Here is a 25,346-nt window from a genome sequence, read left to right on the forward strand (position 1 = left end):
TGGCCCTGTCTTGTAAATAATCCCTTGTAAATTCTGCCCGTGCCTCTGGCACATTGTAAAGTGTGTTTTATCTAATGTGTTTTGGTGTAATACAAAGGCTATTTTTATATAACCTTGTGTGGAGTTTCCTTTGTGGTGGGCCTTTGGGTGTTGTTGCTGGGGTGCGTGCGCAAATACTTAACTTACATCGCCTCCAAGTTTAGCCTTGCTGCTCGCGCCACGTTACCTAGAGGGTGAGATGGGGTTATCTTGGCGTGTAACTCCCTTGCCCTGACTTGGGAGTGGTGGTCTCTGACTGACTTTGGCAAAAGCCCTGGCCAGCCAGGGATCCCATTTCCAACAAACATTACATGGAAAAAATACTTTTTGTGAGTGATAACATTAAAAAGAGATTTGGAAAAGAGTGAGTTTTACTGGGCCTTGTAAGACTAAGAAGAGGTAAAGGAGGGCCCTGAAGCAGGCCTGCCTAGACATACATGCGACAAGTCGAGCCCGCAGTGGCCCACCCAAATGCGTCCTTGGCCCACCAAATTAAAAATTCCTGGAGCCGGGCCTGGTTGTTCCTCTGCCCCCCCCCATGATGTGCCTCTGCCCCCCCATGATGTGCCTCTGCCCCCCCCATGATGTGCCTCTGCCCCCCCCATGATGTGCCTCTGCCCCCCCCATGATGTGCCTCTGCCCCCCCCATGATGTGCCTCTGCCGCCCCCCATGATGTGCCTCTGCCCCCCCTCGCTGTGCTCCTACCCCCCATGTTGTTCCTCTGCACCCCCATGTTGTTCCTCTGCCCCCCCATGATGTGCTCCTACCCCCCCATGTTGTTCCTCTGCCCCCCATGTTGTGCCTCAGCCCCCCCCCATGTTGTGCCTCAGCCCCCCCCCCATGATGTGCCTCAGCCCCCCCCCATGATGTGCCTCTGCCCCCCCATGATGTGCCTCTGCCCCCCCTGATGTGCCTCTGCCCCCCCATGATGTGCCTCTGCCCCCCCATGATGTGCCTCTGCCCCCCCCATGATGTGCCTCTGCCCCCCCCATGATGTGCCTCTGCCCCCCCATGATGTGCCTCTGCCCCCCCGTGTTGTGCCTTTGCCCCCACATGATGTGCCTCTGCCCCCCCCACATGATGTGCCTCTGCCCCCCCCTGATGTGCCTCTGCCCCCCCCACATGTTGTGCCTCTGCCCCCCCATGATGTGCCTCTGCCCCCCCCACATGTTGTGCCTCTGCCCCCCCCACATGATGTGCCTCTGCCCCCCCATGCTGTGCTCCTACCCCCCATGTTGTTCCTCAGCCCCCCCATGTTGTGCCTCAGCCCCCCCATGTTGTGCCTCTACCCCCCCATGATGTGCCTCTGCCCCCCCATGATGTGCCTCTACCCCCCCCATGATGTGCCTCTACCCCCCCATGATGTGCCTCTACCCCCCCATGTTGTGCCTCTGCCCCCCCCATGTTGTGCCTCTGCCCCCCCCATGTTGTGCCTCTGCCCCCCCATGTTGTGCCTCAGCCCCCCCATGTTGTGCCTCTGCCCCCCCATGATGTGCCTCAGCCCCCCCATGTTGTTCCTCTGCCCCCCCATGATGTGCCTCTACCCCCCCATGTTGTGCCTCAGCCCCCCCCATGTTGTGCCTCAGCCCCCCCCCATGTTGTGCCTCAGCCCCCCCCCATGTTGTGCCTCAGCCCCCCCCATGTTGTGCCTCAGCCCCCCCCCCCATGTTGTGCCTCAGCCCCCCCCATGTTGTGCCTCAGCCCCCCCCATGTTGTGCCTCAGCCCCCCCCATGTTGTGCCTCTGCCCCCCCCATGTTGTGCCTCTGCCCCCCCCCCCATGTTGTGCCTCAGCCCCCCCCATGATGTGCCTCTACCCCCCCCATGATGTGCCTCTACCCCCCCATGATGTGCCTCTACCCCCCCATGATGTGCCTCTACCCCCCCATGATGTGCCTCTACCCCCCCATGTTGTGCCTCAGCCCCCCCCATGTTGTGCCTCAGCCCCCCCCATGTTGTGCCTCAGCCCCCCCCATGTTGTTCCTCTGCCCCCCCCATGATGTGCCTCAGCCCCCCATGTTGTGCCTCAGCCCCCCCCATGTTGTGCCTCAGCCCCCCCCATGTTGTGCCTCAGCCCCCCCCATGTTGTGCCTCAGCCCCTCCCCCATGTTGTGCCTCAGCCCCCCCCCATGTTGTGCCTCAGCCCCCCCCATGTTGTGCCTCAGCCCCCCCCATGTTGTGCCTCAGCCCCCTCCCCCCAATGTTGTGCCTCAGCCCCCTCCCCCCAATGTTGTGCCTCAGCCCCCCCCATGTTGTGCCTCAGCCCCCCCATGTTGTGCCTCAGCCCCCCCATGTTGTGCCTCAGCCCCCCCCCATGTTGTGCCTCAGCCCCCCCCCATGGTGTGCCTCAGCCCCCCCCCATGTTGTGCCTCAGCCCCCCCCCATGTTGTGCCTCAGCCCCCCCCATGTTGTGCCTCAGCCCCCCCCCATGTTGTGCCTCAGCCCCCCCCCATGTTGTGCCTCAGCCCCCCCCCATGTTGTGCCTCAGCCCCCCCCCATGTTGTGCCTCAGCCCCCCCCATGTTGTGCCTCAGCCCCTCCCCCATGTTGTGCCTCAGCCCCTCCCCCATGTTGTGCCTCAGCCCCCCCCCATGTTGTGCCTCAGCCCCCTCCCCCCAATGTTGTGCCTCAGCCCCCTCCCCCCAATGTTGTGCCTCAGCCCCCCCCATGTTGTGCCTCAGCCCCCCCCATGTTGTGCCTCAGCCCCCCCCATGTTGTGCCTCAGCCCCCCCCCATGTTGTGCCTCAGCCCCCCCCCCATGTTGTGCCTCAGCCCCTCCCCCATGTTGTGCCTCAGCCCCCCCCATGTTGTGCCTCAGCCCCCCCCATGTTGTGCCTCAGGCCCCCCCCATGTTGTGCCTCAGCCCCCCCCCAATGTTGTGCCTCAGCCCCCCCCCATGTTGTGCCTCAGCCCCCCCCCCCATGTTGTGCCTCAGCCCCTCCCCCATGTTGTGCCTCAGCCCCCCCCATGTTGTGCCTCAGCCCCCCCCCCATGTTGTGCCTCAGCCCCCCCCCATGTTGTGCCTCAGCCCCCCCCATGTTGTGCCTCAGCCCCCCCCCCCATGTTGTGCCTCAGCCCCCCCCCCATGTTGTGCCTCAGCCCCTCCCCCATGTTGTGCCTCAGCCCCCCCCATGTTGTGCCTCAGCCCCCCCCCATGTTGTGCCTCAGGCCCCCCCCATGTTGTGCCTCAGCCCCCCCCCCCAATGTTGTGCCTCAGCCCCCCCCCATGTTGTGCCTCAGCCCCCCCCCCATGTTGTGCCTCAGCCCCTCCCCCATGTTGTGCCTCAGCCCCCCCCATGTTGTGCCTCAGCCCCCCCATGTTGTGCCTCAGCCCCCCCATGTTGTGCCTCAGCCCCCCCCCCATGTTGTGCCTCAGCCCCTCCCCCATGTTGTGCCTCAGCCCCCCCCATGTTGTGCCTCAGCCCCCCCCCATGTTGTGCCTCAGCCCCTCCCCCATGTTGTGCCTCAGCCCCCCCCCATGTTGTGCCTCAGCCCCTCCCCCATGTTGTGCCTCAGCCCCCCCCATGTTGTGCCTCAGCCCCCCCCCATGTTGTGCCTCAGCCCCCCCCCATGTTGTGCCTCAGCCCCCCCCATGTTGTGCCTCAGCCCCCCCCCCATGTTGTGCCTCAGCCCCCCCCCCATGTTGTGCCTCAGCCCCCCCCCCATGTTGTGCCTCAGCCCCCCCCATGTTGTGCCTCAGCCCCCCCCCATGTTGTGCCTCAGCCCCCCCCATGTTGTGCCTCAGCCCTCCCCCATGTTGTGCCTCAGCCCCCCCCATGTTGTGCCTCAGCCCCCGCCCCCCATGTTGTGCCTCAGCCCCCCCCATGTTGTGCCTCAGCCCCCCCCCCATGTTGTGCCTCAGCCCCCCCCCATGTTGTGCCTCAGCCCCACCCCATGTTGTGCCTCAGCCCCCCCCATGTTGTGCCTCAGCCCCCCCCCCCATGTTGTGCCTCAGCCCCCCCCATGTTGTGCTGTGCCTCAGCCCCCCCCCATGTTGTGCCTCAGCCCCCCCCATGTTGTGCCTCAGCCCCCCCCCCATGTTGTGCCTCAGCCCCCCCCCCATGTTGTGCCTCAGCCCCCCCCCCATGTTGTGCCTCAGCCCCCTCCCCCCTCAGTGACGGTGCCCATGACTCACCTCGGCCCCCCCCCGTGCTCCCCCCGTGCTCCCCCCGGGCTCCTCCTCTCCGCCGCTGCTGCTGTCGTCGGTTCTGTGCTCGGTGCTCTCAGCGGGAGGGGGCGGGGCCGCACGTCATAGACAGAGAGGACGGACGGGGCTGAGGCCGGCGGATCGCGGCCGCCATCTTAGAGTGGAGGGGCCGCAGCCGGGAGCGGCCGGGACCGGGCCGGGCTCAGAGCCAGAGCAGCGACGGAGAGGAGCGAAGACGGTATTTTATTATATTAAGAAAACACGAAATCCCACACAGTATCTGTGCACTGATTTGTAGTATAAACGTACATAAAAATGCAGACGAAACCCACAGACTGAAAACTAGTTTCTAGTTAGTAATTTCCTGTGGCGCAGTGGCGTCGGTCCCTCCCGCCGTCTCTCTCCCTCAAACGGGTTCAGCGCTTTCGGAGGCTGCAGGGCCTGTGAGCTCCGCCACAAGATGGCGGCCGCTGCGCGCGCCCCCTCATCGGGAGGCGCGAGGCGCCGCTGTCGCGCTCGCTCGGCTTCTCCTGCAGCCATAGGAACGGGCCGTGTGACGTCACCGCGTGGCGCGGTTGCTAAGGAACAGCGTAACACAGAAGGGCGGGGCTAGAGGAGGGCAGGGAAGGGACAGGGCAGATCTGGACAGGGGCAGGGAGCCCGGAGCACCCCGCAGCCGCCGGTGAGACCCGAGGGACAGGGGCAGGGAGCAGAGGGAGACACAGGGGCATGGATAGAGACATGCATAGAGACAGGGGGCAGGGGCATTTACATGGGGAATGGGACAGGGACAGGGGGCATGAATAGGGGACAGGGGCCATGGACAGGGAGCATGGGTAGGAGGCATGGGACAGGGTGCATGGACATTTGGCATGGACAGGGGCAGGGACATGGACAGGGTGCATGGACAGGGGACATGGACAGGGGACATGGACAGGGGCCATGGACAGGGGACATGGACAGGGGGCATGGACAGGGACAGGGGGCATGGACAGGGTGCATGGACAGGGGACATGGACAGGGGACATGGACAGGGGACATGGACAGGGGCCATGGACAGGGGACATGGACAGGGGGCATGGACAGGGACAGGGGGCATGGACAGGGGGCATGGACAGGGGGCATGGACAGGGACAGGGGGCATGGACAGGGGGCATGGACAGGGACAGGGGGCATGGACAGGGGGCATGGACAGGGACAGGGGGCATGGACAGGGACAGGGGGGCATGGACAGGCGCAGGCACAGGGGCCATGGACAGGGGACATGGACAGGGCCATGGACAGGGGACATGGACAGGGGGCATGGACAGGGGACATGGACAGGGGGCATGGACAGGGGACAGGGACAGGGGGCATGGATTGGTGTGGCTCACTGGTTAGAGGCGGCAGACCCGTAAGCAGAGGACGGCCCGGGACCAGGGTTCGATTCCCGACGCGGCAGGGTCGTGGACCAGGGTCAGCGGGCTCGATAATTCTCGCCTCGGTGCCTACTCCAGTCAGGGACCACATTCGGCAACTCTGGGCATTAGCTTGCCTTATCTTCACAACGGCCCCCCAGACCGCCGGGGATGCTTGGTCGCACCTTAGAGATACCCATTAGGGACCATCTCTCAGGGTGAGCCAGGACGGGTTCCCCAGCGGTCGAAGCGCGGAGATACTCCTCCGGGAGTTGATTCTAGCGCTATATAAACCCACAATTAAATTAAATTAAATTAAATGGACAGGGACAGGGGGCATGGACAGGGGCCATGGACAGGGGACATGGACAGGGGATATGGACAGGGGGCATGGACAGGGACAGGGGGCATGGACAGGGGGCATGGACAGGGACAGGGGCCATGGACAGGGGCCATGGACAGGGGACATGGACAGGGCCATGGACAGGGAGCATGGGTAGGGGGCATGGATAGGGGGCATGGATAGGGACAGGGGGCATGGATAGGGACAGGGGACATGGATAGGGACAGGGGCCATGGACAGGGAGCATGGGTAGGGGGCATGGATAGGGGGCATGGATAGGGACAGGGGGCATGGATAGGGACAGGGGACATGGATAGGGACAGGGGCCATGGACAGGGAGCATGGGTAGGGGGCATGGATAGGGGGCATGGATAGGGACAGGGGGCATGGATAGGGACAGGGAACATGGATAGGGACAGGGGACATGGATAGGGACAGTGGCAATGGGGAAAAGGACAGGGACTGGAGTGAGGGCTGGCATGGGACAGGGGGCATGGATAGGGACAGGAGCAGGGATCGGACAGGGTGCAGAGGGCATGGGGAGCCCAGGAGCTGAGGGAGTTAAGGGTGGATCAGGCGACAGAAGCACAGGACGGGTACTGTGGGGTTGGGACAAGAGCAGTGACTGGAGGAAGGGCATTTGATGGGGAGCGTGGCGGGGGGCAGGGGCTGGAGTCGGGGTCGGACAAGGAACACGGTAGGGAGCATAGGGCTCGTCAGAAGACAGGTGCAGGAGACATGGGCTGGAGTAAGGGCAGAGGTGGGGCAGGGAGCATAGGGCTGGTCAGAGGACAGGTGCAGGAGCCATGGTGCAAGACATGGGCTGGAGTAAGGGCAGAGGTGGGGCAGGGAGCATAGGGCTGGTCAGAGGACAGGTGCAGGAGCCATGGCAGAAGACATAGGACAGGGGCTGGAATAAGGGCAGAGGTGGGGCAGGGGGCATAGGGCTGGTCAGAGGACAGGTGCAGGAGCCATGGTGCAAGACATGGGCTGGAGTAAGGGCAGAGGTGGGGCAGGGAGCATAGGGCTGGTCAGAAGACAGGTGCAGGAGCCATGGCACAAGACATAGGACAGGGGCTGGAATAAGGGCTGAGTTGGGGCAGGGAGCATAGGGCTGGTCAGAGGACAGGTGCAGGAGCCATGGCACAAGACATAGGACAGGGGCTGGAGTAAGGGCTGAGATGGGGCAGGGAGCATAGGGCTGGTCCGAGGACAGGTGCAGGAGCCATGGCACAAGACATAGGACAGGGGCTGGAGTAAGGGCTGAGATGGGGCAGGGAGCATAGGGCTGGTCAGAGGACAGGTGCAGGAGCCATGGCACAAGACATGGGCTGGAGTAAGGGATGGGCTGGAGTAAGGGCTGAGCTGGGGCAGGGAGCATAGGGCTGGTCAGAAGACAGGTGCAGGAGCCATGGCAGAAGACATAGGACAGGGGCTGGAATAAGGGCTGAGTTGGGGCAGGGAGCATAGGGCTGGTCAGAGGACAGGTGCAGGAGCCATGGCACAAGACATGGGCTGGAGTAAGGGATGGGCTGGAGTAAGGGCTGAGATGGGGCAGGGAGCATAGGGCTGGTCAGAGGACAGGTGCAGGAGTCATGGCACAAGACATAGGACAGGGGCTGGAGTAAGGGCTGAGATGGGGCAGGGAGCATAGGGCTGGTCAGAGGACAGGTGCAGGAGCCATGGCACAAGACATGGGCTGGAGTAAGGGATGGGCTGGAGTAAGGGCTGAGATGGGGCAGGGAGCATAGGGCTGGTCAGAGGACAGGTGCAGGAGTCATGACACAAGACATAGGCTGGAGTAAGGGCAGAGGTGGGACAGGGAACGTGAGGTAGGGACAGAAGCACTATTTAGAATTGACGGAGTGGGTGGCTGATAGGGCAGTACGGGAGGGCAGGTGCCTGGCAAAGGAGGCATAGGACAGAGACTCTGGGGTAGTGACCGGGGCAGGGGCTAGGAGAGGGAGTAAAGACAAATATGGGCCAAATAGCTGCAGAGCAGGCTGAGCTGGGCGCATATAGGGGACTTGGGACAGGGGTAAAGAACACGGGGGGCTGAAACAGAGGGGCCGATGGAGCACCAGGACAGGTAGAGTAAGGGCAGACCTATATGGGCCTTGGGGTAGGTGCCAGAAACACCATTGCTAAAGGTCTGAGGTCGAAATGTGAAGCTCAGGACAGAAACTGAGAGGATGAAAGGCACCAGGGCAGTGGGGTCTAAGGTGGAAATGGGTGGCATGGTACAGAAACTGGGTTTGGGACAGGGATAGAAATGCAGGGGCTTTAGGAATGGGACTTGAGTGGGCTAAACATGACCAGGGACAGAAATAGAAAAGTTTGAGGAAGAAAGGAAAAGGGGCAGAGAGAGGCTGGGACAGGAATGGTTCAGAAAATGTTTAGGACAGTGGCATAAATGCTGAGGCCATAGGAATGGGACGTAAGAGGGCTAGGCATGAGTAACAAGCATTGGCATTGCCAATAGGTCTCGCTTTTGGGCCCTTATAAGTAGTTATGCAGCATAATTTCCTTGTTGCAACAACATAAAATGTCGCATGCATAAACACTTAGATGGTCCCAAAAGCGAGCCCTATTGGCTATTTGCAATGCAATAAGTCTTGCATTTAGGCAACTTTAAGCTGTTGGCATAGTAAATGACAATGCCTTTTCAATTTATTGTAAAAGTAAACATTTTTGAAAGTTATTGTCATTTACAATGCCATTATGTTCAATTTAAGTAAATGGGAGACCTATAGCATTACAAATGATTGTTATTTATGATGTGTAGCCTGGCGTTGCATGTGTGAGTGGCGTTGCGTGTGTGAGTGGCGTTGCGTGTGTGAGTGGCGTTGCGTGTGTGAGTGGCGTTGCGTGTGTGAGTGGCGTTGCGTGTGTGAGTGGCGTTACGTGTGTGAGTGGCGTTGCGTGTGTGAGTGGCGTTGACAGACAGGCTGGGAGAGAGATGGGGGTCGCTCTAGCCCAACCTCTACAGACAGACAGGCTGGGAGAGAGATGGGGGTCGCTCTAGCCCAACCTCTACAGACAGACAGGCTGGGAGAGAGATGGGGGTCGCTCTAGCCCAACCTCTACAGACAGACAGGCTGGGAGAGAGATGGGGGTCGCTCTAGCCCAACCTCTACAGACAGACAGACAGGCAGGCTGGGAGAGAGATGGGGGTCGCTTTAGCCCAACCTCTACAGACAGACAGGCTGGGAGAGAGATGGGGGTCGCTCTAGTCCAACCTCTACAGACAGACAGGCTGGGAGAGAGATGGGGGTTGCTCTAGCCCAACCTCTACAGACAGACCGGCTGGGAGAGAGATGGGGGTTGCTCTAGCCCAACCTCTGCAGACAGACAGACAGGCTGGGAGAGAGATGGGGGTTGCTCTAGCCCAACCTCTACAGACAGACAGGCTGGGAGAGAGATGGGGGTCGCTCTAGCCCAACCTCTACAGACAGACAGGCTGGGAGAGAGATGGGGGTTGCTCTAGTCCAACCTCTACAGACAGACAGGCTGGGAGAGAGATGGGGGTTGCTCTAGCCCAACCTCTACAGACAGACAGGCTGGGAGAGAAATGGGGGTCGCTCTAGCCCAACCTCTGCAGACAGACAGGCTGGGAGAGAGATGGGGGTTGCTCTAGCCCAACCTCTACAGACAGACAGGCTGGGAGAGAGATGGGGGTCGCTCTAGCCCAACCTCTGCAGACAGACAGGCTGGGAGAGAGATGGGGTTGCTCTAGCCCAACCTCTACAGACAGACAGGCTGGGAGAGAGATGGGGGTCGCTCTAGCCCAACCTCTACAGACAGACAGGCTGGGAGAGAGATGGGGGTTGCTCTAGCCCAACCTCTACAGACAGACAGGCTGGGAGAGAGATGGGGGTCGCTCTGGCCCAACCTCTACAGACAGACAGGCTGGGAGAGAGATGGGGGTCGCTCTAGCCCAACCTCTACAGACAGACAGGCTGGGAGAGAGATGGGGGTCGCTCTAGCCCAACCTCTACAGACAGACAGGCTGGGAGAGAGATGGGGGTCGCTCTAGCCCAACCTCTACAGACAGACAGGCTGGGAGAGAGATGGGGGTCGCTCTAGCCCAACCTCTACAGACAGACAGACAGGCAGGCTGGGAGAGAGATGGGGGTCGCTTTAGCCCAACCTCTACAGACAGACAGGCTGGGAGAGAGATGGGGGTCGCTCTAGTCCAACCTCTACAGACAGACAGGCTGGGAGAGAGATGGGGGTTGCTCTAGCCCAACCTCTACAGACAGACCGGCTGGGAGAGAGATGGGGGTTGCTCTAGCCCAACCTCTGCAGACAGACAGACAGGCTGGGAGAGAGATGGGGGTTGCTCTAGCCCAACCTCTACAGACAGACAGGCTGGGAGAGAGATGGGGGTCGCTCTAGCCCAACCTCTACAGACAGACAGGCTGGGAGAGAGATGGGGGTTGCTCTAGTCCAACCTCTACAGACAGACAGGCTGGGAGAGAGATGGGGGTTGCTCTAGCCCAACCTCTACAGACAGACAGGCTGGGAGAGAAATGGGGGTCGCTCTAGCCCAACCTCTGCAGACAGACAGGCTGGGAGAGAGATGGGGGTTGCTCTAGCCCAACCTCTACAGACAGACAGGCTGGGAGAGAGATGGGGGTCGCTCTAGCCCAACCTCTGCAGACAGACAGGCTGGGAGAGAGATGGGGTTGCTCTAGCCCAACCTCTACAGACAGACAGGCTGGGAGAGAGATGGGGGTCGCTCTAGCCCAACCTCTACAGACAGACAGGCTGGGAGAGAGATGGGGGTCGCTCTAGCCCAACCTCTACAGACAGACAGGCTGGGAGAGAGATGGGGGTCGCTCTAGCCCAACCTCTACAGACAGACAGGCTGGGAGAGAGATGGGGGTCGCTCTGGCCCAACCTCTACAGACAGACAGGCTGGGAGAGAGATGGGGGTCGCTCTGGCCCAACCTCTACAGACAGACAGGCTGGGAGAGAGATGGGGGTCGCTCTAGCCCAACCTCTACAGACAGACAGGCTGGGAGAGAGATGGGGGTTGCTCTAGCCCAACCTCTACAGACAGACAGGCTGGGAGAGAGATGGGGGTTGCTCTAGCCCAACCTCTACAGACAGACAGGCTGGGAGAGAGATGGGGGTCGCTCTGGCCCAACCTCTACAGACAGACAGGCTGGGAGAGAGATGGGGGTTGCTCTAGCCCAACCTCTACAGACAGACCGGCTGGGAGAGAGATGGGGGTCGCTCTGGCCCAACCTCTACAGACAGATAGGCTGGGAGAGAGATGGGGGTTGCTCTAGCCCAACCTCTACAGACAGACCGGCTGGGAGAGAGATGGGGGTTGCTCCAGCCCAACCTCTACAGACAGACAGGCTGGGAGAGAGATGGGGGTTGGGCCAGAGACACAGGACAGGGAGAGGTTAGAATATATCTCTATAGAGAGGCGGGAGACAGACTGAGGCTGGGAGAGGGAGAGGGAAGGACAGAGAGAGGTTTGTCCAGAGATAGAAGGGGTGAGGGCGAGAGAGAGAGAGCAAGAGAGATGAGGATGTACTAGAGACGGAAAGGAAGACAAACATTGGAAGAGAGAGAGGGAGAGACAGGCTGAGGAAGAGAGAGAGAGGTTGGTGATGCAAGAGAGGAAGAGGACCGGCAGTGTTTGGGTTTACCTTTATGGATACATTGCTGATAGAATAGCAGCCACTGGGGAGGGCCAGTGGATTATGTCACTTTGGCTGCAGCTTATTCCCTATAATTATGGACTTGCCAAGTGGGTACAAATACTGGTAGAGAATGTGTGCATAATGTATCCTTTGTGCTGCATACGTTGGATACACCTGCTGCATAATTTAGATAACCTTGCCTATAGACCTACTGCCCTGGCACACTGCAGAGTGGTTTCAGTGGCATCATTATGATTACAAAACCCATATTTCAGATGGAAAAATTAAATAGCATATTTCATTGTTTCCAGTGAAGTAGGGTTTTTTATACCACTGCATTTTATACAATAAAAGCTCCCAGATGTGTGTCTGAGGCTGGGGGAGAGACAGAACGACAGGCATAGCTTTGACGAGAGAGAGACAGAGGCGGGCAGAGAAGGAGGACACGAAAGGTGGAGCGAGTTATTTATTTTGGTGCTGAGTACTTTACAAGACTACAGTTGCCAACAATCATCGCAAGAATATATATGAGATACAACTCAAGAAAAGAGACAGACAGACGTTCAAGAGTGCGTGGAACATCCCAGATTGAGCTCCCGTGTCATTCAAAGCGGAGCGTCTTAAGTTCCTTTTTAAAAGTAGTATGGCAAGGGGTCATATATAGTGTCAGAGGAAGGAAGTTGTAGATTCTCGTGGCGCTTCCGGGAATGATTGGTTTATGTATCACTCCCATTTGAAAGTGGGAGGCTTCCGGAGAAGAGATTGTGTGTTTCTTTAACCCTATTTTACTCCTGAGGTTTTCAATTTTCCAGTTCGATGGACGAAGAGGAATGCCGGGCCTTGTTTGTGGTGTTGCAGGTTTGTACTGAGCTTTTGCCTCAACAGGAAAGGAGAGCAGATCAGGAGTGGTGTGGTCAACTTTCTTGTGTTCACATTAATAGGGGCCACAGCATGTACAGCTGTTCTAAGCCCATGAACTGATTTTGAGTGCGGTTCTGGAGAAGCCTTGTTGGAACCAGGCGTTCGAGGCCATGGCGTGGTTTCACTCTGGAGTTTGAGCCGACTTTTGAGGATGACGGCAAGCGACCGGGTGTTCTGAAGAATTGTGGTTTGGTATTCCAGGGCAGAGAGGCCTTCTGTCTGTTCCTGTACAGATAGGTTGAATTCCTTTTTCTATATGAGAAGGAATATTGTTTTTGCAGGGTTAAGTTTAAGGTGGTGAGTTGACATCCATGTTTGAATACTTCCCAGGGTGTTGGAGAGAAGGGTAATGTCATCCTGGGATGAAAGCGTCCGGTCGATCTGAGTATTGTCCGCATACCGGTCGAAGAGGACCCAGAGGTCCTGAGGGTCTCACAAAGTACCTCTATCTAGACTTTAAATAAGGTTGGTGAAAGGATCAAGTGTCGAGGAACCTTTTGTTGCAGGCTGACTTGGTTGTAGACGGAGCTCCCAATATTCACTAGTTATAAGTGGTACGTCAGATAGGAGGTAACCTAGTCGAAAAATACCACTTCGATGCCTATCTGACTCCTCGGAGTGCTAATCACAGAACACTGATGAACTGTATCACAGGCAGTCTAGATCTTGAGGAGAACAAGACATGAGTTTCCAGAGTCACGGATTCCGAGTGAGCCATCCACGATCTATAGACTTGCCGTGTCGGTGCTGTACCCTGTCTGAAGCCAGACTCGAGCATCTCGCAGGTTATTTACTACACATCTTTCACCTTATCAAAGAAGCGAAGGGGGGAGACTGGATGGAAGTTGTGTAGCACATCTATGTCCAGTGATCAGCTTTCAAAGAGGCGAGATTAGGCAAACGTTTGGGTAGGTACCTTGCTCAAGGGAAGAATTTACCAGGGTGAACCAACAGGGGAGGATCTTAACTGATAGATACAGGGATAGCATCAGAAAGGTGGTTTGATGGTTTCACTTTAGTTCTGGTCTCCAAATACTCTGAAATGGAGGAGAAAAAAAGACCAGGACCACTGTGTTTTTCAGATTCAATTATCTTCGGCTATATTGTCAAAACTGGCTGACAGGGAAATGTTCCCGGCCTTTATTGTTTGTTAGAAAACTCTACAAAGTAATTAGCCTCAGAGGACATGGGTGTGGCTATAGAAGAAGGGTTGTTTGCCTGCTTGATCACTGCAAAAAGAAGTTTAGGTCTGTTCTTTGCTGATTCCAGAAGAGATCTGTGTAAAGCGCTCTGATACCCGATGTCTCGGGTCTAGTTCGCGCTATATAAAACTCTAAAAACAAAACAAAAAAATAATCTGGTATGTGTTGCTTTAGCTCTGAAAATTAGGTCTTTGTAGCTTATTCTTACGGGTCTTAGCCTAACCAAACTCAGCGGAGAAGTTGGTCGTCTCCATTCTTTTTCAAGCTGTCTTAGGTCCTTTATTTCCTCATGAAGGTCTTTTGAGAACCAAGCAAGAGAAGGCTTGGGTCTGCTGCTCTTGAGAGGTACAAACTCCTCCATCAAGGGTTCCATGTAGTTATTAAATTGGTCTGTGGCGGCGTTGAGAGAAGAGATTCAAGTGAGCATTGTTCGCAAGGGTCTTAATATTGATGTTTCTTTTGTCCTTAAACCAGCTTTTCTCCTTCTTTGGTTCACCAGAGGTTTTAATGTAAGTAAAGGTCACAGTGATGGGGTTCCTCCTGGCATGGGGCCTTCGGATGATAGGGGTGAGATCCAGAGTGTAGGCCTTGCAGACTGTGGGTGTCTGGCAACGTTGCAGGAGGTCATTGTCGCTGAGAAGGGAGGAGAAGGTGTCCATTAATTTGCTGCCGTTAGTCACCCAGTGAAGATCGAAGTCACCCAGGAAGATCATTTGCAAGAGATAATTCATTGGGAAGCGATGAACTCCATGCGTTCTTAGGATTAAAAAGTGCTAATCTCACCACGGGCGGTGAATAACGTTTATTACGAGACTAGAATAAATGGCTGGAGAAGACTTTCAGAGACATGCAATGGAAGGAAAGAAACGATTCAAGGGAAGGAGTCTTCAACGTAGTGAGTTTTTGTGAACGGCCACAAAACTCCCACTGGGTCTGTCTTTCCAGCTGCAGCAAAGAAAAGACGGGCGGCAGAAGAAGATTCAGTATATTGTTTGTGGAGTCATTTAGCCGGGTTTCATTGAGAAACATGATGTCCAGGGTGAAACTTGTGATCGTTTCTGAAATCTCAAGGCAGTGCGTAGCTGCTAAGCAGAAGTTATGAAGCCTACATCTGAGAGAAGAGCTGCTCTGTTTGGGCACAGGGTGTCCCGGGGTGAGCTGGGCACTTGGATGGCGGTTGTGTGATTTTGGGTGGTCATGTGAGGGGTGTTGGGGGATCTGTGGCTCATGGTTAGAAGGATAGGTAGCCTTGACCTTTGTTGTTTAGCTTGTCGGTGGATTTCGTATATATTCGTAGATTTCAGTGAGAGTGCGTAGGTCTTTCTCATCGATGGAGGAGGATGCCTGACTGGGAATACTTGGTCTCTGTGAGCTGTTATTCAGAAAAGGGTGTCAATGCTGATGTGGGCAACATTTGTGGTTCGCAAGCGAATCACTCGGCAGAGAGAAATGTTTTGTTAGGATGTTGATTCTTCGTCAGATGGGTTAAAGTGGACAGAAGTTCTGAGATGGGGTTCATTTGGAACTGGAGAAAAGGTGGGGGGCTTGTGTTGAACTTTCAAGTTCAGTCTTGAGCTGGGCTTGTACTTTAGATGTTGTGATGGTGGCAGAGAAAAGAGGAAAGTCAGCATGGGAGGAAGACAAGGGGAAGGGGTGACTTATCGGTAATGGGTTGCTGCCGGTAGGTGAGGTAGAGGGAGTACTGAGGTAGGGGCTGGCTACTTAATCCCCGGTAGTTGGGGGAGAGATCACAGTGTGGGTGAAGGGACAGGTTGCCTGGATAATATCGGGATGTTGTGGAGAGATGTCAGAATGCTGAGAAAGAGGGCGGGAAGTGGGTTGAAGGGTAGGCGGAGGGAGGTTAGTGAGAGTGGAAGGGATGAGCCTAGCAGTGGCGACTGGCGATAACCCAGCTAGTGGGATAGGAGGTAAGAGGAAAGTGCTTCTTTTTAACCACTCCAGCTTTGCAGCTGTCCCCGCAGCCGATTAGGTGCTGACGGGGGACGCTGTTTGGTTCAGCCGCCATCTTGGTGAGGGGCTGGGTCGCGGACCAGTTGTTTTTCCCGCCCACCCTCCTCCACTATTTATGGATGGCACCTCCCGACCGCGCAGCAGGCGGGCGCAGCGGGCGCGCCAAAGGCTAACCCGGCTGCGCCCGTCCGCGACCAGATCGCGGCCGGGGCTGGGGGAGATGCTGGAGAAACTGATCTGGAAAGATTGGTATACAGCCATACTGAGTTACTTAATTTACGACCAAATTGTTGCTCTCTATTACGAGCCAACCCTCTGAACTTTTGGAGTGAGGACTTACTCTGCAAACAATGTGGCTTTTCATCGAGGGCCCTGGCTTATCCTAGTAAAGTGTCTGTTCGGCCGCCCACGCGAGGCCCTAAACTGACCATTCCTAATAAGAGTGCATTGATAAATTGCAGGTCTCTGGTCAAGCATTCTTTTGATATTCAGCAATACCTTATTGACAACGACTGGGACCTTTTGTTTCTGACCGAGACCTGGCTTACCGAGGCTACCAATCCCGCCATTTCCCTGGCCATTCCAGAGGGTTTTAATATCCTCTGTGCCAACCGACAGGGCGGTAAGAAGGGTGGGGGAGTAGCCATTGTTTACAAAAACAAATGTTCATTAACTCCTTTGCAATTTGACCTCATCGACACCATCGAGGGGCTCCCTTTCTGCATCAAACTCTCAGCTTCAATTTCTCTTACAGGACTTTTAGTCTATCGGCTCCCCGATTCCAGCCCTTCCCATTTACCGGCTTTATTGGACTACATCACCCAATCTTGTGCCCGCTATGCAAATTTTACCGTCCTTGGCGATTGTAATTTGCATGCGGATGACTCCTCCTGTCCGATTAGCTCTAATTTTTTATCTTCTTTGGCAACTTGCGAACTGTCTCAGCTTGTTGCTCACCCTACCCATAGAGCCGGGCACATATTGGATCTTATTTGTTCCAATCTTCCAGAGATCTCTATTGATGAGCCCATTCCTGTAATCTGGTCGGATCATTTCATTATCCCTTTTTCTATCCTTCTGACCCGCGTAGATAGACCTACGATGATTCCGCGGGTACTAGGTAGAAACTGGAGTAAAATCTCTTATAGTTCACTCAGAGAGCATCTTAATGATAGTTGTCCTTTGCCTTCGGAGAATCTGGATTCTCGCATCTCCAATCTTAATGATTGGATCAGCGAGGCTATTGATTCTCTGGCTCCCCTCAGGCCGATAAAAACCTTCAGGGCTTCCCCAGCTGCTCCCTGGTATTCGGATGAACTACGACAGCATAAATCAGCCTGTAAAATATTGAAAAGGCGCTGGAGATCAGGGTACTCTGTAGAGAGTAAACAAGAGTATCGAAGAGCCCTCAAAGAGTATCGGAAGCAGATTATCATACATAAAAGAGGCTTTCTGGCAGAGAAGATCGATAAAGCTAGAAATGCCTCGCGAGAAATTTTCTCTATTGTTAGATCATTTACTGATCCACAGGCACTGATTCGTCAGCAGCATGTCTCACAAGAGCTTTGCTCCCAGCTTTCCGAATTCTTCGAGAATAAGATCGCTCAGATCTATGCTTCTTTCCCTGCTGGCATCAGCTCGGAGTCTCCCGTGGTCCAGACGGACCTGAATCATCAAGGCCCAGTCCTCTCTGAGTTTTCAGAAATATCGGAGGATCTTTCCCTTCGGGAACTACTCAGATGTAGGTCAGGAGCCCCTGGAGACCCCTGGCCGGCGAAACAATATAAAGCTCTGGCCTCTTTCCTTAACCCCTTTTTCAACCCTTTATGGAACTCTTCCCTGTCTATGGGTATTTACCCGGAAGCATGGAAGTATGCTTCCTTGGTTCCGATCTTAAAAAAGGCTAACGTAGATCCAAATAATCCAGCCAATTACAGGCCGATGTCACTTCTCCCTGCACCAGCTAAGATCCTGGAGCGATTAGCCCATCAACAAATTTCTGGCTTTATTGAAACCCATGGTCTTTTCCATGATTCCCAACATGGCTTTCGCAGAGGATACTGTACGGAGTCAGCCCTTATTGAGATGGCGTACTCTGTCCGCTGTGCATTGGATCGGGGTTCGAGGGCGGTGTTGGTGCGGCTGGATTTATCGGAGGCATTCGACACCGTCTCTCACCCCATACTCCTGGACAGACTGAGGACTATAGGAATCCGGGGCAAGGTCCTTAAATGGATTGACTCCTTTCTGTCTAATCGAACACAGCAGGTGCACACCCCCCCTTTCACTTCCACTCCCAGACCTTTGAAATGGGGAGTCCCTCAGGGCTCGTCCCTGAGCCCTCTTCTTTTTAATGTTTATTTTGCTCCTTTAGCTGACATGATTTCTAAGCTGGGCATCAAAACTATGTCGTATGCCGACGATATCCAGCTGCTTTTTACCTTTGAGGAACCTTCCCTCTCTACTTTTGACCCTCTTAAATCCTGCATCAGGGACATCGCTAAATGGATGGATCTCAATTTTTTAAGATTAAATACAGCTAAAACTGAAGTGCTTTTCTTTAATCAGCCATCTCCATTAAATTCTAACCTTTGGTGGCCGGGGAAGACCTTAGCCAAGCCCCGACCCCGAAGGACTCGGTTAGGAATCTCGGAGTCCGATGGGATCAACGGCTGTCACTTGGATGTCAGGTCCAATCAGTTTCTGCAGCTTGTTTCTCCAAAATTAAAACGTTAAAAAAAGTATCAATTATTTACCTAGTGCTAGCCGAAAGACCATTGTCCACGCATTAATAATCTCGCATTTGGACTATGCGAACGGACTCTATTTGGGTCTATCTGCTGGCCTTTGCCACAAACTTCAATTAGTCCAAAATGCAGCGGCTCGCCTGATTGGGGGTCTATTGCGAAGGCAGCCCATTTCACCTTTCCTCCGTGAATTGCACTAGTTGCCCATGAGCAAAAGAATTGAATTCAAGGCCATGATTCTGGCCTATCGTTCTACTCAGGGCAATGGATCAGTCCATATCAGAACCATCCTTCGTCTTTACTGTAACCCCAGAGCTCTTCGCTCAAATTTCAAGCTTTTACTGACTATTCCCAGATTTAAAAAATCCCGTGCCGGAGGTAAAACATTTGAGGTAGGTGCCGCTCAACGTTGGAACAAGCTGCCCTTGGGTCTGCGCATGATCAAAACGGAATATGAATTCCATTGCGCTTTGAAATCCTACCTTTTTTGCCTGTAACTTCTCAGTCTGAGGGACCTTGTGGTCAATCATTTAGCGCCGGGACACCCCGTTGGGGTAGCTGCGAGCTCTATAAAAGACACAATAATAATAATAATAACCCAGCTAGTGGGATAGGAGGTAAGAGGAAAGTAGGGGGTAGTGGAAAGTTAGGAGGGCAGGAAAAAACTAGATAAGGGATGGGTGAAGAGAATGTTAAGGGGAAGATATGATGATGAGGGTCTTTTGGTGGGAAAGTTCTGATTAAAGGGTTGGGATATATGAGCTTCGAAGGAAGGGGGATGTTGTTTGTGACGGGGAGGCCAGAGAGTGAAGGAGTCCGAGGTGACGCGATTGGATTAGTGGACTGAAGGGGCTGTGAGCAGAGTTTGTGGTGTATTGTCCAGAGGCGAAGAGTCATGAGTATGAGGAGAGAGGATTAAGAAAAGAGAAAAGAAAGAGTTGCTCGACCATAGCCAAGGTCATTAAATTTGCTTGGACCATGATTTTCACACTTTAAAGATAAACATCGCAAGGTTACCATTTAAGTGGTGGGTTGGCTACATTTAGGTTTATGTCTAAAGGGATTGTTAGACAATAAGGAGACATGCAGACTCTTTTGTAAAGAGCTGGGCCATAGGTCAGTGTTGTGCATAAAGAGAAGGGGGTCAATTTCAGGGCTCCTTTCTGAATGGAATGATATTCGTCTGCGGATAGGGTTCTGGAAATCCTCTCAGGATCTGGTGGTTAAAGTTTTTCATTGAGTTTTTTGAGAGATTCGGAGAATAGGTGACCTTAAATGCATTGACTGCAGATTTGGAGCAGCTTTTCACTAGTAATGTGAGATTGGCCAGGGTCATTGTGATAGTTAAAGGGTGGGAGTTTTGGTACTAAGAGCCACTGAGGGGTGCAGGGAGCGGAGTGAGTCTTAGGTCTGGTGCCCTGTATGGCTCACTTTTATCTCACTGCCCCACACTCCTGTTTTGAATTGCTGAAATAACCCTCCTTTTTAGGTCTCGGCCTGGCGAAAAGCAGCGCATGCGCTGCTCTGCCGTGCAGAGGACCTTTTGGAATCAATACGATTCCAGCGTGCACGTGGGGAAACAAACAAGGGAAAAGATGTGCACGCGGGAATTGGATGCTTTACTGGCGGCCTGATACACTGGGGACTTTTTTTCTCGCCACCAGTAAAGCCAGTCCCCGCGTGCATATCTCACCTCCTTGCCACCCCCCTCCCCTATTCCACTGCAGAGAACAGAGCTTAGGCGCTCTTTGTGCTCCAAAGGGCCTTGCGAATGTTGCTCCGCGTCTCCTGCTGACTTCCACGGTGTCTCGCCAGCCAGCCTTACACTTCTTGTTCTTCCTGATTTCATACACTGCTTGCCGCTGCTCCTGTCGGTCCGCACCGAAGAGAGCGCTTGCCCCTTTAAATCGCAGAGATTGCTTAAGTCAACTTGTCGTGAAAAGCACAGTCGTTTTTGACACATCCGTCTAGACTCTAGAACATTTAGCAAACCGGCCAACGGTACAGTCTGATCAGGGTGACTCAACCAGTCGCAATCGTTTGTGGAAACTTCGAGCCCTAGGGAGGTGCAAGGTCCCATTCACCCCGTTTTGCTTGGAAGCAGGGTAAACAAGCATTCAAAAGGCAATAGGTCTTCGCTTTAATTAAGTTAAAGCCATTTGCTTTGCTATACAATACCATTAGCAAAGCAAACGCTTGGACCTCACAGAGCCCGTCCCACCCGTGCGAGGCGTTGAAGCGCTTTGAGGCCCCGTGGCACACTAGTCCATGGCGTGCAATGGATGGAAATATAAAAGAAACGCACTACTGATATTTCTACCACAGGAGGGCGCTGCCACATTGTAAATAATATCAGGACGTCTACAAGTTTCTTTTACTGCATAAACATGCTTGCAGGTACGCTTCTATTCAAACAAATATTGGACCGTCTAGAGTCTAGACGGATGTGTCAAAAACGACTGTGCTTTTCAAAACAAGTTCACTTAAGCAATCTCTGTGATTTTAAGGGGCGAGCAATCTCTTCTGTGCGGACTGCCGGGGGCAGCGGCAAGCAGTGTATGAAATCAGGAAGTACAAGAAGTGTTAGGCTGGCAGCGCGAGACACCGAGGAAGTCAGTCGGAGATGCCAAGCACCATTCGCGAGGCCCGTTTTGGAGCCCTTAGAGCGGACAAGCTCCGTTCCCTGCAGTGAGAAAGGGGAGGGGGGTGGGAAGGAGGTGAGATGTGTACGCGGGGACTGCCTTTACTGGCGGCAAGAAAAAAAGTCCCCAGTGTATCAGGCCGCCAGTAAAGCATCCAATCCCCGCGTGCACACCTTTTCCCTTGTTTGTCTCCCCGCGTGCACGCTGGAATCGTATCGATTCCAAAAGGTCCTCTGCATGGCAGAGCAGCGCAGCTTCAGAGGCGGTGATGTTGCAGGGAACCCATCTTGTGTCTCTGTTTAGGCTCTGTGGGGTTCCATTTCAAAATTGCAGCAAGCAACAGCTACTCCGGGTGTCCGGCTGAAATCTTCCCCCATTGGGTCATGTGCGCGTATTTGGTAGACGCTTCGGGTGCAATGTAATGATTCTTGCCATCACTACTTGCTGCTGATCATTTGTGAGTCCTTGTTGACTCTGTGAGCGGGACTCCAATAAGCCCTGTAGATATGATCATGCAGAAAGGGCCTTTTATTTATCTGCAATGTAAGCGTTCCCATTACAAAGCAACCATTGCTGTGGACCATTGGACTCTAGATGGGATTGGCCACAATAAAGATGCCCAACGCTATTTGCGATTGTAGCTCCCTTTTTATGCACGCGCCCAGATAACAGGTTCTTGTGCTCCGGTAGGATTATTCGTATCTGTGTTGCAAAAAGAACATTGGTATCCTCCAGGATCGGCAGTCAAGTCACTCTCTGACTCAATTGCCCCCCCAGATCCTAATTTAGGTGCCCTCCTCTTAACGTTTGGCACCTCAGTCTGCATAATGCAACCCGTACATCGGTAGAAGGTTGTCTCATTTTCTTTGCATCTTCAGGAACCACCAAGTCGGAAGGACCAGGGGAGGTAAGAAGGCTGAGTTCCACTCTAAAGTCTAAAAAAGACAGCCTTGGCTGCTCCATTCTTAGCTCAGTGGTGCAATGGTCGCTATTCTCCTTTAATTCAAGTATCCCAGAGACTTGACAGCACGTGCTTTTACTTTCAGGCCTAGAAGGAAGAAATGGGAGCAACCGGATGCAGAAAACAGCTGATCCGCTGCACAAAGATGGCGGGTCCCATAGGGCATAATAACGACATGGATGGGTGTTTTTCCCAATCCTCGATAGCGGCAGTTCAATTTACCAAACAGTTCAAGCTGTTTTTCCTTCACACTTTTGGGGCACTCTTGATAGATGTCCGCTGTGGACGAGATGCGTGCTCAGTGTGATGCGCTGGAGCAGGAAACGCCTGCAAGGTGAGGTACATGGCTTGGAGTATGGAAGCTGCGTTGGGCTCTGGAAGCGACGGACAATGAACGGGGTTGGATAGACTTCCTCCAGTGGCACGATGGGCTTTCTTTGTCCCTGAAGAGCCAGACAGTTCCTCACCTGCTGCTGAATGAGCCAGCTTAAACCGGGCTCACACTCCCTCACCGAGCTGGTGAGCAACGCACATATCCCATCGGTGGCGCCATGGCACGCGCAGCCCCTCTATAGACACAGGGAACCCCTGAATCAATCAAGATAGAGGGGGATCTGCTTGGAGGAAGAGAGTGCGAGACTTAGGCTGTACTAGAGACAGGAGAGGCACCTTTGGACTCCGTACAGCGATAAAGACAGAGACTGGACAAAATATATATATATTACAGAGTGGTAGAGGCCCCAGTGAAGTCATGGTTCAGGAAAAGGACTTTTTTGTTCTGCTTATAATGTTTGACTCCATGGACAGATCTGCAACAAATTTGGCGTTCATTTGGTTTAGTCGACTTAAGTCCAGCATGGCAGTTCTTTGTAGGGGAACAGAGTTAAGGGAGTGGATAAAAAGTTTTCCCATTTTAGCTTCCATAAGAATTTTTACTCGCGCCTCCACCAAACACTACTGATTGGACAGGAGGTGTATGGTAGCGAGAAAGGGAGACACAGACCTAGAAAAAGGCAGAGGGGAGAGAGCCAGGGAGAGAGAGCACAAGTGAAAGAGGGAGGGAGAAAACTATGGCGCATCCAGAGTTGGGCTCGCGTGGTGGGTTGGGTGTGGCCAAGCCCTGTGGCTACCCCAATGACTTCCGGCATATGGCTAATGGCTGTGCATAGTGGGACTTGGCTGCCGGCAGGGGGGTTGGGCGCACTCCCTCGTTACAGGTAAAGACCTGCACCATACACCTGTCGTGCACGACTGGGGGGCATTCACAATGGGCGAGCATCAATAAAAGCCAGGAAAAACTTAGTCATAGTTCTGACTCAGAGACAAACCACTCCATGTCACTTCTTCTTGTTTGCATCACACAGCATGCCCCATGTGCAACCCCCCCACACTCGAGCACGAGTTAAAGGTGGTGGGCGCTGTGAGCTGGATGGTACATTGTGTCTTACAAACCATAACTGGAGAAGTTCATTGGCTTTGTTGTTTGACCCAGAATCCTTGCCCGGTTTTGAACGGGATTTTTCTCGGTGAATTTCATAGTTTTTGTAAGATGAACTCATTGACCAGCCCTTGCTCTTCACAGTGGGGGTTGGCTGCAGGACCTGGGTGCAAGGCCAAGATTTAAAAAAAGAAAGGCCAGAATAGAGAGAGGCAGAGAGAGCGAGCCGGGGACACAGAGGACAGACAGAGGGTGGGGTCTAGAGACTGTTGTGATGGAGTTTGGCACAGAGAAAGGCTAATATTGAGACTGGCAAGAATGGAGAAAGAGCTGAAATCGAGAGGTAGAGACTGAAAGAGACACTCTGAGGCTGGGATGGAGCGGTAGAAAGGTTGAAATAGATACGAGAGAGAGAGAGGCAGAGGCTATGAGAGAGAGAGAGAGAGAGAAAGAGAGAGAGAGAGAGACACAGAGAGAGAGGGGCAGAGGCTGTGAGAGAGAGTGAGAGAGAGAGAGATAGAGAGAGAGGCAGAGGCTGTGAGACAGAGAGAGAGAGAGAGAGAGAGAGAGAGAGTGAGAGAGTGAGAGAGTGAGAGAGAGAGAGAGAGGCAGAGGCTGTGAGACAGAGAGAGAGAGAGAGAGAGAGAGAGAGAGAGAGAGCGCGCGCGTGCACATGAAGCTGGAGATGAGAAACAGAAAGTGAGAGAAAGCAAAAGGAAACAGGGAGATATGGAGGGAGGTAGGACTTGAGAGAATGTTCCCTCATTTAATTGTGCAGTGAGCAAGAACACCATAAGATTAGAGAATGGGAGACTGGAAGAGAGCTGGGAGCTAGGTGGATGCTTGCACAGCTGGGTGGAAGAGAGCTGGGAGCTAGGTGGATGCTTGCACAGCTGGCTGGAAGCGAGCTGGGAGCTAGGTGGATGCTTGCACAGCTGGCTGGAAGAGAGCTGGGAGCTAGGTGGATGCTTGCACAGCTGGCCGGAAGAGAGCTGGGAGCTAGGTGGATGCTAGCACAGCTGGCCGGAAGAGAGCTGGGAGCTAGGTGGATGCTTGCACAGCTGGCCGGAAGAGAGCTGGGAGCTAGGTGGATGCTTGCACAGCTGGCCGGAAGAGAGCTGGGAGCTAGGTGGACGCTTGCACAGCTGGCCGGAAGAGAGCAGGGAGCTAGGTGGATGCTTGCACAGCTGGCCGGAAGAGAGCTGGGAGCTAGGTGGATGCTTGCACAGCTGGCTGGAAGAGAGCTGGGAGCTAGGTGGATGCTTGCACAGCTGGCCGGAAGAGAGCTGGGAGCTAGGTGGATGCTTGCACAGCTGGCTGGAAGAGAGCTGGGAGCTAGGTGGATGCTTGCACAGCTGGCCGGAAGAGAGCTGGGAGCTAGGTGGATGCTACCTGAGCTGGCCGGAAGAGAGCTGGGAGCTAGGTGGATACTTGCACAGCTGGCCGGAAGAGAGCTGGGAGCTAGGTGGAAGCTTGCACAGCTGGCTGGAAGAGAGCTGGGAGCTAGGTGGACGCTTGCACAGCTGGCTGGAAGAGAGCTGGGAGCTAGGTGGATGCTTGCACAGCTGGCTGGAAGAGAGCTGGGAGCTAGGTGGATGCTTGCACAGCTGGCTGGAAGAGAGCTGGGAGCTAGGTGGACGCTTGCACAGCTGACTGGACAAGAGCTGGGTGCTAGGTGGATGCTCGCACAGCTGGCTGGAAGAGAGCTGGGAGCTGAGTCGATGCTACCCGAGCTGGCTGTAAGGGAGCTAGGTGCAAGGTGGTTGCTAGCAGAGCTTACTGGAAGACAGCGGGGAGCTAGGTGGATGGTGCCAAAGCTAGAGAGCTGGGAAGTAGGAGCTAGATGGATGCTAACAGAGCAGACTGGACGTGAGCTAGTG

General features: G+C 54.4%; 2 protein-coding genes across 5 annotated transcripts in view; one reads left to right on the forward strand and one right to left on the reverse strand.

Annotated features, from left to right (window-relative positions):
• Positions 1-4,606, reverse strand: part of WDR54 (WD repeat domain 54) — an 82,047-nt gene extending 77,441 nt beyond the window's left edge. The window contains exon 1 of one of the 2 annotated variants that reach the window (XM_078678802.1): positions 4,494-4,606. The gene's annotated coding sequence lies outside the window, so the exon portion shown is untranslated. Of the gene's footprint in view, positions 1-4,172; positions 4,257-4,493 lie in introns of those variants that run through there. The other variant, XM_078678801.1, reaches the window with a different exon arrangement.
• The window catches only part of C2_2H2orf81 (chromosome 2_2 C2orf81 homolog), a 312,984-nt gene that overhangs the window by 179,013 nt on the left and 108,625 nt on the right, over positions 1-25,346 (forward strand). Inside the window, exon 1 of one of the 3 annotated variants that reach the window (XM_078679075.1) lies at positions 4,775-4,866. The exons of 1 other annotated variant lie outside the window; for it this stretch is intronic. The gene's annotated coding sequence lies outside the window, so the exon portion shown is untranslated. Of the gene's footprint in view, positions 1-4,774; positions 4,867-25,346 lie in introns of those variants that run through there. One more of the 3 variants, XM_078679074.1, reaches the window with a different exon arrangement.

The sequence above is a fragment of the Lissotriton helveticus genome, chromosome 2_2, assembly GCF_964261635.1.
Source record: "Lissotriton helveticus chromosome 2_2, aLisHel1.1, whole genome shotgun sequence".
Lineage (NCBI taxonomy): Eukaryota > Metazoa > Chordata > Amphibia > Caudata > Salamandridae > Lissotriton > Lissotriton helveticus.